A 10,854-nucleotide genomic window follows, 5' to 3' on the forward strand; every position below is an offset into this window, starting at 1 on the left:
CTTTCAAAAAAACAACAACATTTCATTTTACGGTCGGTTGAATGTGACGTCACGACAAGGAACGGTGGACGATTTCAAATGCATTAATTAGCTTTTCAGTGATTAATTATTGATTAATTGGTTTAGATTCAAAAGGGTGGAGGCCCGGGTGCCCGGGGCGTCCGTCCGGACGTCTTTAGCTTGAAGGCTCATTTTCCGCGGCGCAACACCTGCGGGGGCCCAGGATCGAGGGTTCGAACCTTTAGCAGTTTGCTGCAGCTCTCGAATCTCATCGTTGATACGTCATCGTGGCCCGCCTTAGCCCGGTGCACCACGACGCCTCCACCGATTGGAGCTCACTTGGAACATGCATTTAACCCCCATGTGATTGATCTAGTTACGTCACCGGCTGGAGCAAGGTTACGTCACCGGCTGGAGCAAGGCGATTCTGCTGCTGGTCTCGCTTGGGGGACCAATGGGTCGCTACAATATTAATATTAATATCGAGCAACACATTTATGCCAATAAATCATCAGCTATTGGAGTTGGACTAAAATCGTAAATACATAAATTGCTGGACAATAATATTAATAATATTCCTTGAACAACAACAACATGTTGTCTGTTCTGATGGTATATTGTCATTACAATATTACATCCTTGTAGTTGCGTACATGTTACTGTTAGATATATGAGAGGTGCGCCGAGTCACAAGTAGAACACATTTGTATTGACTATTGAGTATTGTCTAAACACTCGGTATTATATTACTAATTATTATTATTCTTATTACATGGAAGCGTAAGATTTATTATGCAGGCAGGCATGCATAAACTTTTACAAATAACACTGCATGTGATGAAATGAAAGTGAGCCTCCTTGTTGAAATATATACATCATTGGTTTTTGTCCAATAAAAAGGTGAAAAACACTGTACGGTATATTTATTTCTTGCCTCCGATCCTAAATGCATTGTACAGTCACGTGAAAGAGTAAGTAGGGGAAGGCGGGGCAAGTTGAGCATCGGGGTAAGTTGAAGTGAGGCACCACCTCCCAGCCATTTATGAATGAGTCAGACTTTGTGGTGGCGCCATCTATAGTATAGATGCCCCATTGCATAAGTCCACGTTGTGCCATATTGTTTTCTAAATTGAAATTGAAACGGAAACCAGTGTTGCAGAGGGAAAAATCCAATTTTCAGCCATAAAAGTAAAAAGGTGTAAAACAGGTAAGTTCACGTTTCTTCCATATGCAGCATGGAGATAATATGGATATCAGATGACAATTATTGTTAGTCCAGGTATGTGTCTCCATTCTTGTCGTAGAGTTTAATACGATGGATGCATAGAAGATGTGTGTATGTGGAGACATCTCAGAAAGTTCAGACTGGGGTAAGTTGAGCCAGACCCTACAGGGCAAATCGAGCCATGGCTCAACTTGCCAACTCATGTTGGTGGAGATAATAATAATTAGCATTTATAATGCGCTTTTCCCCAAAGGCTCAAAGCGCTTACAGAATACCATATTATTACCGTACCCCGGTCATTGGATACATTGCGAGCCTGCACCACACTGGGTGTACCATCTCCACACCCCAGTATGCCAGGAGCTTGCAGCCCTATCTGAAAATCGCAAACGGAAGCCATCAGCCAAGAAATCAAAGAGATGCTTGTTCAAAGCTAATGGGAAAAAGACATGTCCCCCAAGATCAAACACCCCTAGTTCCAGTGAGACAGATGGTGATTCAGAAGTTGAGTATGATGACGAATCAGATGTGGACAGTGAATAGGATATCATTGAAGGTGACTTTGTAGTTGTCAAATGTGCTGGCAAATCAAGATTTGTGCATTACATTGCTCGGGTTGATGTACTGAATGGAGAGGAATTTCAGTTTGAAGGTGTCTTCCTGCAGAAGGTTGCTGGAAAAGTTGGATCTGACAACCCAGTGTTTGTTCCAAACCCAAAGGATGAAGCAGGATTTGAACTGCAAGACATCGTGCGTAAGCTGCCACAGCCTAAGTGCGTTGGCAGTTCTGCCCGTTGTTCTGGACAGCTTGTGTTCAATTATTGTGACTTGTCAGTTTGGCAGCTTAATTGACTTGATTTCTGACGTTTTACTTTTAGTTGCAGATCCAAATGATGAAGCTGGCATTGATGAGCAAGATATTGTGCCTTAATTGCCACAGTCTGACTGTTGGCCTTTCTGGGTGTATTTGGGACACTTTTCTTTTATTGTGACTTGAAACTGTGACAGGTGGATCGAGTTGACTTTTCTTACCACAGTTGACAATCTTGTTTTTCTATGAGTGACTCAATTTGTTCGTAACTGATTACTATAACCATGAACACAAGGTAATCATTTCGTTCAGTGTTGTAGAATTTTACAACATTAAATATTTTTTTCTGGCAAAACAATGCTTTTCTACTTTAGTTATCTTTATTTGGGGCAATGATCAACTTACCCCTATGTGGTACAACTTACCCCAGAGGTTGGATCAACTTACCCCTCAGGCGGGCAAGTTGAGCCATTTTGCCTCCGTTTTTTCAAAATGTCACAGTGACTTTCAGTGTGGGGATAGAAAGTAAGAACCAGCTACAAAATGTTTCCCAAGGATTAAATTAGAAGGCAAGATACTCATTTGTGCAAGATCATCAGTAAGTTCAGTCCTAACATTCCAAGAACAAAAACTGGCTCAACTTGCCCCGCCTTCCCCTACACCCCATGTGAAGTTTTGACTTTTTCAACGTATTTCAACGTAATAATAATAATAATAATAATAACTAGCCGAAACCCGTGGAACATCCACGGAAGGGAGGATGTGGGGTATGGATAGAGTGTACCATTATGGATGGCATAGGGGATTTGCTTGTCCGAGTAAGAGTTAGGAAGAAAGATGAGAATGAAGAGTGCGTATATGAACAACGTATTTATTGCAAGCTAATTAAATGACAACGCTCCGATATACTTTTGAAAATATCACGTACCGTCTAGAAGTCAATGGCATCCTTTTATCTCTTCGTATACAACTCTGATTTCTACCTTATCGTGAACAGGGTAAAGCCTACTTTGATAATCATGAACGGTGGCAGATGCAGGAGTTGGTGAAACGAAAGGGAGGGGGAGGGGGGGGGCTGATCATGACCTACCCTACGCCAATATGACTCAGCCAGCTGATTCAGAGACAACGCAGGAATTGCAAAGTTACCATCATATTGAGTCAACTTACACACTGGTCTTTGAGGAACAATAAACTGCTCTATTCAAGGTGCTTAAGTTAATCCTTCAAATCATTTAAAAACAACCCAACGTTGACGAAGCATGGCATACGAGGCCCGTTCAAAAAGTTCACGGAACGACGTACTCTCAAAGGTCTGAGGCTAAAATGTTTGTTTTTTCCCCCCCTTACACAACGGAAACAACAACTGGATAGGTAGGGCCGAGGCCTACGCCTACGTTTCGTCACTCGGCGAAGTACACTTTGTTTTAAGCTTTCAGAAGCTGAAGCCTTGGTATTTATTGCTTTATATGATACTGATGGGCTGCTGATCAGTTTCACTTCGTTGAAATCACAGTATATGGAAGACATTATGGTAAACCCACCTGATGAGGTTAGCGTACAGCGCGATCGACGACACCGGCACAAATGGCGGAATGCATGATCAGGATTGTCCACTCAGTGGACGGCTTGCTGTCGCCTTCGACTGTCCAATCAGCGGACGGCTTGTTGCGCCTTCACCCAGCAGACGCCAATACGATGGAGTCGTAAGATGGCGTCGTATCGGCCGTTAATCGGATGCTTTTGGGCCCCAACGTCGGCTAATTCAGATTTTTCGAGTATGGCTGTAGGTGATAAACAAAGAGCGCGGTTCGTAGATCGTAAATCCATTAGTGCCGGGGCATTGGGTCACTGGGTGCGGCGTAAAAGGGATAACAAAGTCGAGTCCTTACGGTATTATTATATAGATAATAATAATAATAATAATAATAATAATAATAATAATGCATTTATTTTATATAGCGCTTTTCAGGAAGCCCAAAGACGCTTTGACAGAGTGCAAAACATAAAAACAATTGCAAAAAAGACAAGAATCAACAGGGAAATATTCAAAGCAAAAAGGAGGGAGAAGGACAACAGATAGTCAGGGGTTAAATGCTGTGGGTTAAATGTTGAATGCAGTGTTGAACAGGTGGGTCTTGAGTGATGTTTTGAATGTGGTGAGTGAGGAGGAGGAGGACGAGTCTCTGATGGTGTGAGGTAGTGAGTTCCAGAGGGTGGGAGCAGCGATGGAGAAGGCCCTGTCCCCCCAGGATCTGAATTTGGTCCGGATGGGGGTGGGAGTGTGTCTGGAGAGGAGGTCAGCCAGGTAGGATGGGGATGGGGCCAGGTCATGGAGGGCTTTGTAGGTCAAGAGGAAGATTTTGTACTGGATTCTCTGGGAGATGGGGAGCCATCGGGGGGGTGATGTGGTCACGGGTCCGGGAATGGGTGAGTAGACGGGCAGCGGAGTTCTGAATGTATTGGAGTTTATTGGTGATTGTTGAGGGTGAACCATAGAGGAGGCTATTGCAGTAGTCCAGACGGGAGGTGATGAAGGCGTGGATGAGGGTTTCTGCAGCCGTGGAGGAGAGGGATGGACGGAGACGGGCGATGTTTTTCAGGTGAAAGAAGGCTGTCTTTGTGATCTGTTTAGTGTATTTGTCGAAAGAGAGGGATTGGTCAAAGATTATGCCAAGATTCCGGATGTGAGGGGACGTGGATACTGGGATACCGTCGATGTTGAGGGCAAAGTTATGGGTGGATTTTATGAGCGTTTTTGGGCCAATGATGATTATTTCAGATTTATCATAGTTAAGTTTGAGGAAGTTGATTTGAAGCCAGGATTTTATTTCAGTGATGCAGTTTGTCAGGATAGAGTGGGTGGCGGTGCAGATGGACTTGGTGGAGATGAAAAGCTGGATGTCATCGGCGTAGCAGTGGAATTGGAGACCATGACGGCGGATTAAGTGACCGAGGGGAGACAGGTAAAGGATGAAGAGGAGGGGGCCAAGGACTGAACCTTGGGGGACACCTTGGGGGAGGGGAGCAGTGGGGGATTTGCAGTTATTGATGGAGATGAACTGGCGTCTGTCAGAGAGGTATGATTTAATCCAAGAGACGGCAGTGCCGGTAACGTTAAAGGTGGTTTCAAGTCGGGTGAGGAGGATGGTGTGATCGATAGTGTCAAAGGCGGCGCGGCGCTCAGGTCGAGGAGGATGAGAATGTTGAGGTTGCCAGCGTCAGAGGAGAGGAGAAGGTCGTTGGTGATTTTGAGGAGAGCAGTTTCCAGTACTGTGGTTGGAGCGGAATCTGGATTGGAATGTTTCATACAGGTCATTGGCAGAGAGGTGATGTTTGAGTTGAGTGGCTACAGCGCGTTCCAAAACTTTCGACACAAAGGGTAGGTTGGAGATGGGTCTGAAGTTGTTTAGGGTGTCAGGGTTTAGTCCAGGTTTTTTCAGAATGGGGGTAACAGCAGCAATTTTGAGGGATGGTGGGACGATGCCTGTAGACAGGGAGGAGTTTATTGTTGCAATGATAAGTGGAGAGAGAGAGAGCACAAAGGGAGGCCTTGACAAAGCTGGAGGGGATGGGGTCAAGAGTGCAGGTGGCAGTTTTCATTCCTATGAGGAGTTCAGAGAGGTCAGTAGGGGAGACTGGGGAGAATTGAGACAGGGGATGGCAGGATAAGGGGGGGCAGGTGCGGCGGTGGTCAAGCTGTTGTAGATGTTTTCAATTTTGCGTTGGAAGAATGAAAGGAAGGAGATGCAGTTGTCTACTGTGAATGACTGGGTGGCGGTGTTCAGGGGGCTGAGGAGTTTATTTATTGTAGAGAAGAGTGCTTTTGGCTTTCCGGAGCCAGAGTGGATAAGTTGAGAGTAGTAGGCGGAGCGGGCGCGGGAGAGGGCATCTTTATAGTGTTGTAGGTGGTCCTTGTAGGCTTGGGAGTGAACTGTGAGACCTGTTTTATTGCTGAGTCTTTCAAGTTGGCGAGCACGAGTTTTCATCAGGCGGAGTTCAGGGGTAAACCAGGGAACAGAATGGGTGAAATAAACGGTTTTGGTTTTTATAGGCGCAAGTTGGTCAAGGCAGGAGAGAGTGCGGTTGTAGTAGTCAGTGAGGTCAGAAGGGGTGTGGAGGTCAACGAAGGGAGAAGTGGACATTTTTTCAGAGAGGGTGGATGACAATGAGGTAGGTGAAAGAGCGTTTAGCTTACGGAAGTTGATCGTGCGATAATGCCTTGGTGCTGGGGTGGGAACGTTGACGGTCATAGTGATGGCTAAGTGGTCAGAGAGGGTGAGGTCGGAGCCAGAGAGATGGTGCAAAATCAATCCAGTAGAGCAGACAAGGTCCGAAATGTGACCACGGTTATGGGTAGGAAAGTTGACATGTTGAGTGAGGTTAAAGCAGGTGAGTAAATCAGTGAAGTCAGTGGAGTCCATGTGGATATTGAAATCACCAAGGACGACGACGATTGAGGGGGAGAGGGAACATAGCTGGGTCAGAAAGTAGGAGAAGTCAGACAGGAATGATGGGTGTGGTTTGGGAGGGCGGTAGACAACAGCCATGACTGACTGTGCGTGACCAGAGAGTTTAGATACAGCTATTTGATCTTCATTTCAACAATATTGATATTTAAAGATGATATAATAAAACAAATATCATGAAATATTTACATTTTGTAGTCCATTGTATATTTTAAATAAACATAAATGCAAATTTCGCATGTGGAAAAAGTAAGTACACCCCTACATTTATTACCACTTCAAATACCTAAAATTAGAATCAGGTGCACCAGCTGAGGTGCAAATGATTAGAACATCGTTGGAGAGGATCTTGGAGGAACCTGTCTTATTTAAATCTGACATTTCGTTTGGTTTGCTCTTTGTTGTTGAAGTGTGCGGCGTCACCATGCCAAGATCAAAAGAGCTGTCTGCGGCCTTCAGAAAGAAGGTTATAGATGCCTACGAGTCTGGGAAGGGATTTAAAAAGATCTCCAAACAATTTGAAACGAATCATTCGACTGTCCGGAAGATCATCTACAGGTGGAGAAGATTCCAAACAACTGCCAACTTGTTCGGGCCATGCCGCCCCGGCAAGTTCAGCCCGAGAGCAGACCGCAAGATGCTGAAATAAGCTTCCGAGCACCCCAGAATGTCATCACGGGACCTACAGGTAGCTCTCGTCACCGTCGATGTCAAAGTGCACGAGTCCACCACTAGAAAGAGTCAGTCGTTAGAGTTAGACTGTCCGCCCCATCCTTCCCTTTCTCCAAGCTATTCTGAAATCTCTGACACACCTTCAACGGCTCTCCCTACCTCTTGCACATCTTACCCGACCCCTCGTCCCCCCTGTTCTGTATCCGATGGTCCCCCTTCCTCTTCATTAACGAACGGTATGGACCTCAAACATCTGGGGCCTTCGTTCAAACTTGACCGATCTCTCCATACAGGTTGCTTCTGACAAAGCAGACGTGATCTGCTTAACAGAAACTTTCCTCCTTCATGATGTCTCTGATTCCTTGGTATCTCTCCCAGGTTACTCCCTCCTCCGGTATGATAGACCTGAGCCTCGTCCTGGAGGCGGGGTTGCTGTCTTTATCAAAAACTCTCTTCCTCAGTCGCCCTGCACTGCAATGCACTGCACTGCACTCTCTCCACCTCACCCCCTGGAATACCTGTGGCTACGGCTTCCCCTTCGCTCCCACCTCTTGTTCATATGTGTGTTGTACCGTCCACCAAACGGTGATGACTCCATCTACATGTCGCTGTCTGATAATATGGACCCACTTCTATGCACTCATCCCAAGTCTCTCTTCCTCATATGTGGTGATTTAAATTGTCACCATGCCAGTTGGCTGGGTGTGGGTACCTCTCTCACCAGCCATGGCTCCTCAGCAAAGGACTTCTGCGACTCACTGGGACTGACACAATCTGTCAATTTCCCCACCCGGATCTCAGTCAACGGAGCATCTTCTCTTCTGGACTTGGTTATGACTAACTTACCTGAAAATGTCTGCTGCTCTTCTTCTGCTCCAATCGGCTCTTCTGATCATGTGCTTGTTAAAGTGGACATCTCTCTGACCATTCTCAGGGAGCTCTGCTCAGCGTCGACGAGTCTGGCATTTCACTCAGGCCAACTGGCACGGTCTTCAAGCAGCCATCAATCATCTGGACTGGTCTCCCATCTCTACCACCTCTGACAGCAACTGACATCATCCTGGGAATTCTTCCAAAGTAAATTGCTCTCTCTCTCTCATGCACAGATTTATGCCATGTCGTCTTCAGTTGTCGTACGCTTCCTCCCGTCCATGGTGCAGCACGGAATGTTGCGGTGAGGCTGTTGCCCAGAAACAACTTGCCTTCGTCTCCTGGAAAGCAAATCCAACGGAAGGAAATGTCATTTCCTTTCACAAAGCCCGAAACAAGTGTGTGTCCACCCTCAGGAGAGCCAGGAAACAATATCTCTCCGTTCTCAATACCGAACTGTCTTGTCTGTCTCCCTCTTCCGAATCCTGGTGGCGTCTGGTCAAATCTGTTTCTGGTGTTTGTTCCCCCTCCATCCCCCCCCTCAGCTCAAACGGCTACACGGCTGCCTCCGCACGTGAAAAAGCTGAATGCCTCAACTCTGTGTTTGCCTCTAAATCTTGTGCGCCACACCCATCCCTCTCTGTACCCAGTCGTACCCAGGTGCTCCGTGTCCTTTCCGCCCGACGAGGTGGAAAAGTTTCTGTCAACCCTCGACTCCGATTCTGCAACTGGACCTGACGGCATCAGCCCACGGGTCCGAAAATGCTGTTCTTCCGCTCCTTCACTCCCTCTCTCTGTTCTCTTCACCCTCTCTTTTGCTCAAGGTCAACTGCCATCTGCTTGGAAATCAGCCAACATCACCGCTTTGCACAAAAACAGATCCTAGCGACTACAGACCAATCAGCCTTCTCCCAATTATTATCAGCAAAGTCCTGGAATGCATCATTGCTTCGGATATGAAATGTTTCCTCTTCTCCAATGGCTTGATCTCTGGTCATCAATTTGCTTCCAGACCAGGTCACTCCACTCTGGACATGCTGCTTCTGCTGTCTCAACAATGGATGGAGGGAGGGAGGGGTCCTCAATGCCAAACGGGAAATCAGAGGCGTCTCCCTCGACATACGACGTGCCTTCGATACGGTCTGGCACGCCGCTCCGCTCACCAAACTCTCCTCCTTTGGTATCCATAGAAATATCCGCGCATGGCTGGCGCATGGACTTCCTCTCTAGTCGTAGTGAGCGTGTGGCCCTGAATGGCTTTCTCTCACCTCCTCTTCCTGTTCAGGCTGGAGTTCCCCAAGGCAGTGTTCTGGGCCCTGTGCTTTTTCTGGTCTTCATCAATGATCTCTCTGACTCTTTGCTGACGACTGCACTCTGTTGTGCCGCTCCATTGCTCATCCCTCAGATCGGCAGTCTGCAGCCTCCTCGCTCTCTGCAGACCTGGACAAAATCACAGACTGGGCAAACAAGTGGAACGTGTCTTTCAATCCGAAACAAATCTCACACTCTTACGATGTCTCTCCGAAAAGACCGACTGGACAACCCTCCCATCCACTTTCTGAATATTCCTCTCCAAGAAGTTCTGTCACTCAAGCTTTTGGGTTGGGTCTCACTATGTGCCATGATCTTTCCTGGAAAAAAAGCACATTTCCAAGCCGGCCTCCAAAGCCAGTCGCCGACTGGGCATCCTCCGTCGTGCGAAGTCCTTCCTTGGCACACCTGAGCTCCTCGCCACATACGAGGCTTTCGTCCGCAGCTCAATGGAGTATTGCTCTCCCCTCTGGGCCGGTGCTCCTGCCTCACACCTAGCTCATCTTCACGCTGTTGAAACCAAAGCGTTCAGAATCATTGGAATCTCCCGCGATGACGCCATCTCCGAGGGCCTTTCACTTACTCACCGCAGGCAGGTTGGTGGTCTTTCCGTCTTCTACCGACTCATCTCTGGCGTAGCCCGCCCCCTCACCCCCCAGCCCTGTCTGTGCTCTGTCCCCCAAATATTCCTACAGGTCGCACAAGATCTGCCTGCAACCCTCTTGTGGTTAAACTGCCAAAATCAAGACTCTCCGCTCACCTTCACTCCTTCATTCTTCTTTTGTCCCGCCTCTGGAACAAACTCCCTCACTCTCTTCAATCGCACTCCTCCCTCCAGGTCTTTAAAACAGCTGTTCGCCACCATCTCTTATCTTCCCCAATCCAAAACCTTGATCTTTTCTACCCCCGCTAATTTCACCCCAAATCCACTTTTTTGAAATACCAACTTCTTTGCTGAAAGTCCTTGGTGTCCTTGCATTTTATACCGATCCTGCCTCCCCCCAAGCCCTCTCCCTCCCACACATCTCCCGATGTCCCTGCTCTCAAATGTTGTGTTTGTGTGCTTCCTCCCCTTCTCTCCCCATCTTGTGTACCGGTCCCCTTTTTATATACTTTGTTTGATAAATGTTAGCTCTTTCACGAGCCTCGATTCTGTATATAAAAAAACAAAACAAACAAAAAAAAGTCTTCTTCTTCTTCTTCAAATAAAATGACCACACTCTACATTAACCCTCTTAATTGCGTTAATTCCGCCAAGACCCTTCAGGCCACCAATACCCCAAAAGACCCCGAAGGCCCAAAACATCCCGAAGACCCAAAGCACCCCGAAATGGTCAAAGATGCCGACCCCTCCGATACGACGTGCGGTGAAGCGCGCGGGGCGCGCCGAGTCACGCACGCTGGACGCTAGTATATATAAATAAATCAAGCACCCTTCCTTCGCCAATATATCCACACTTTTGAGTACAACATTAAATTTTAAAAAAACTCAAAAG

The sequence above is a fragment of the Myxine glutinosa genome, chromosome 1, assembly GCF_964187855.1.
Source record: "Myxine glutinosa chromosome 1, kmMyxGlut1.1, whole genome shotgun sequence".
NCBI lineage: Eukaryota > Metazoa > Chordata > Myxini > Myxiniformes > Myxinidae > Myxine > Myxine glutinosa.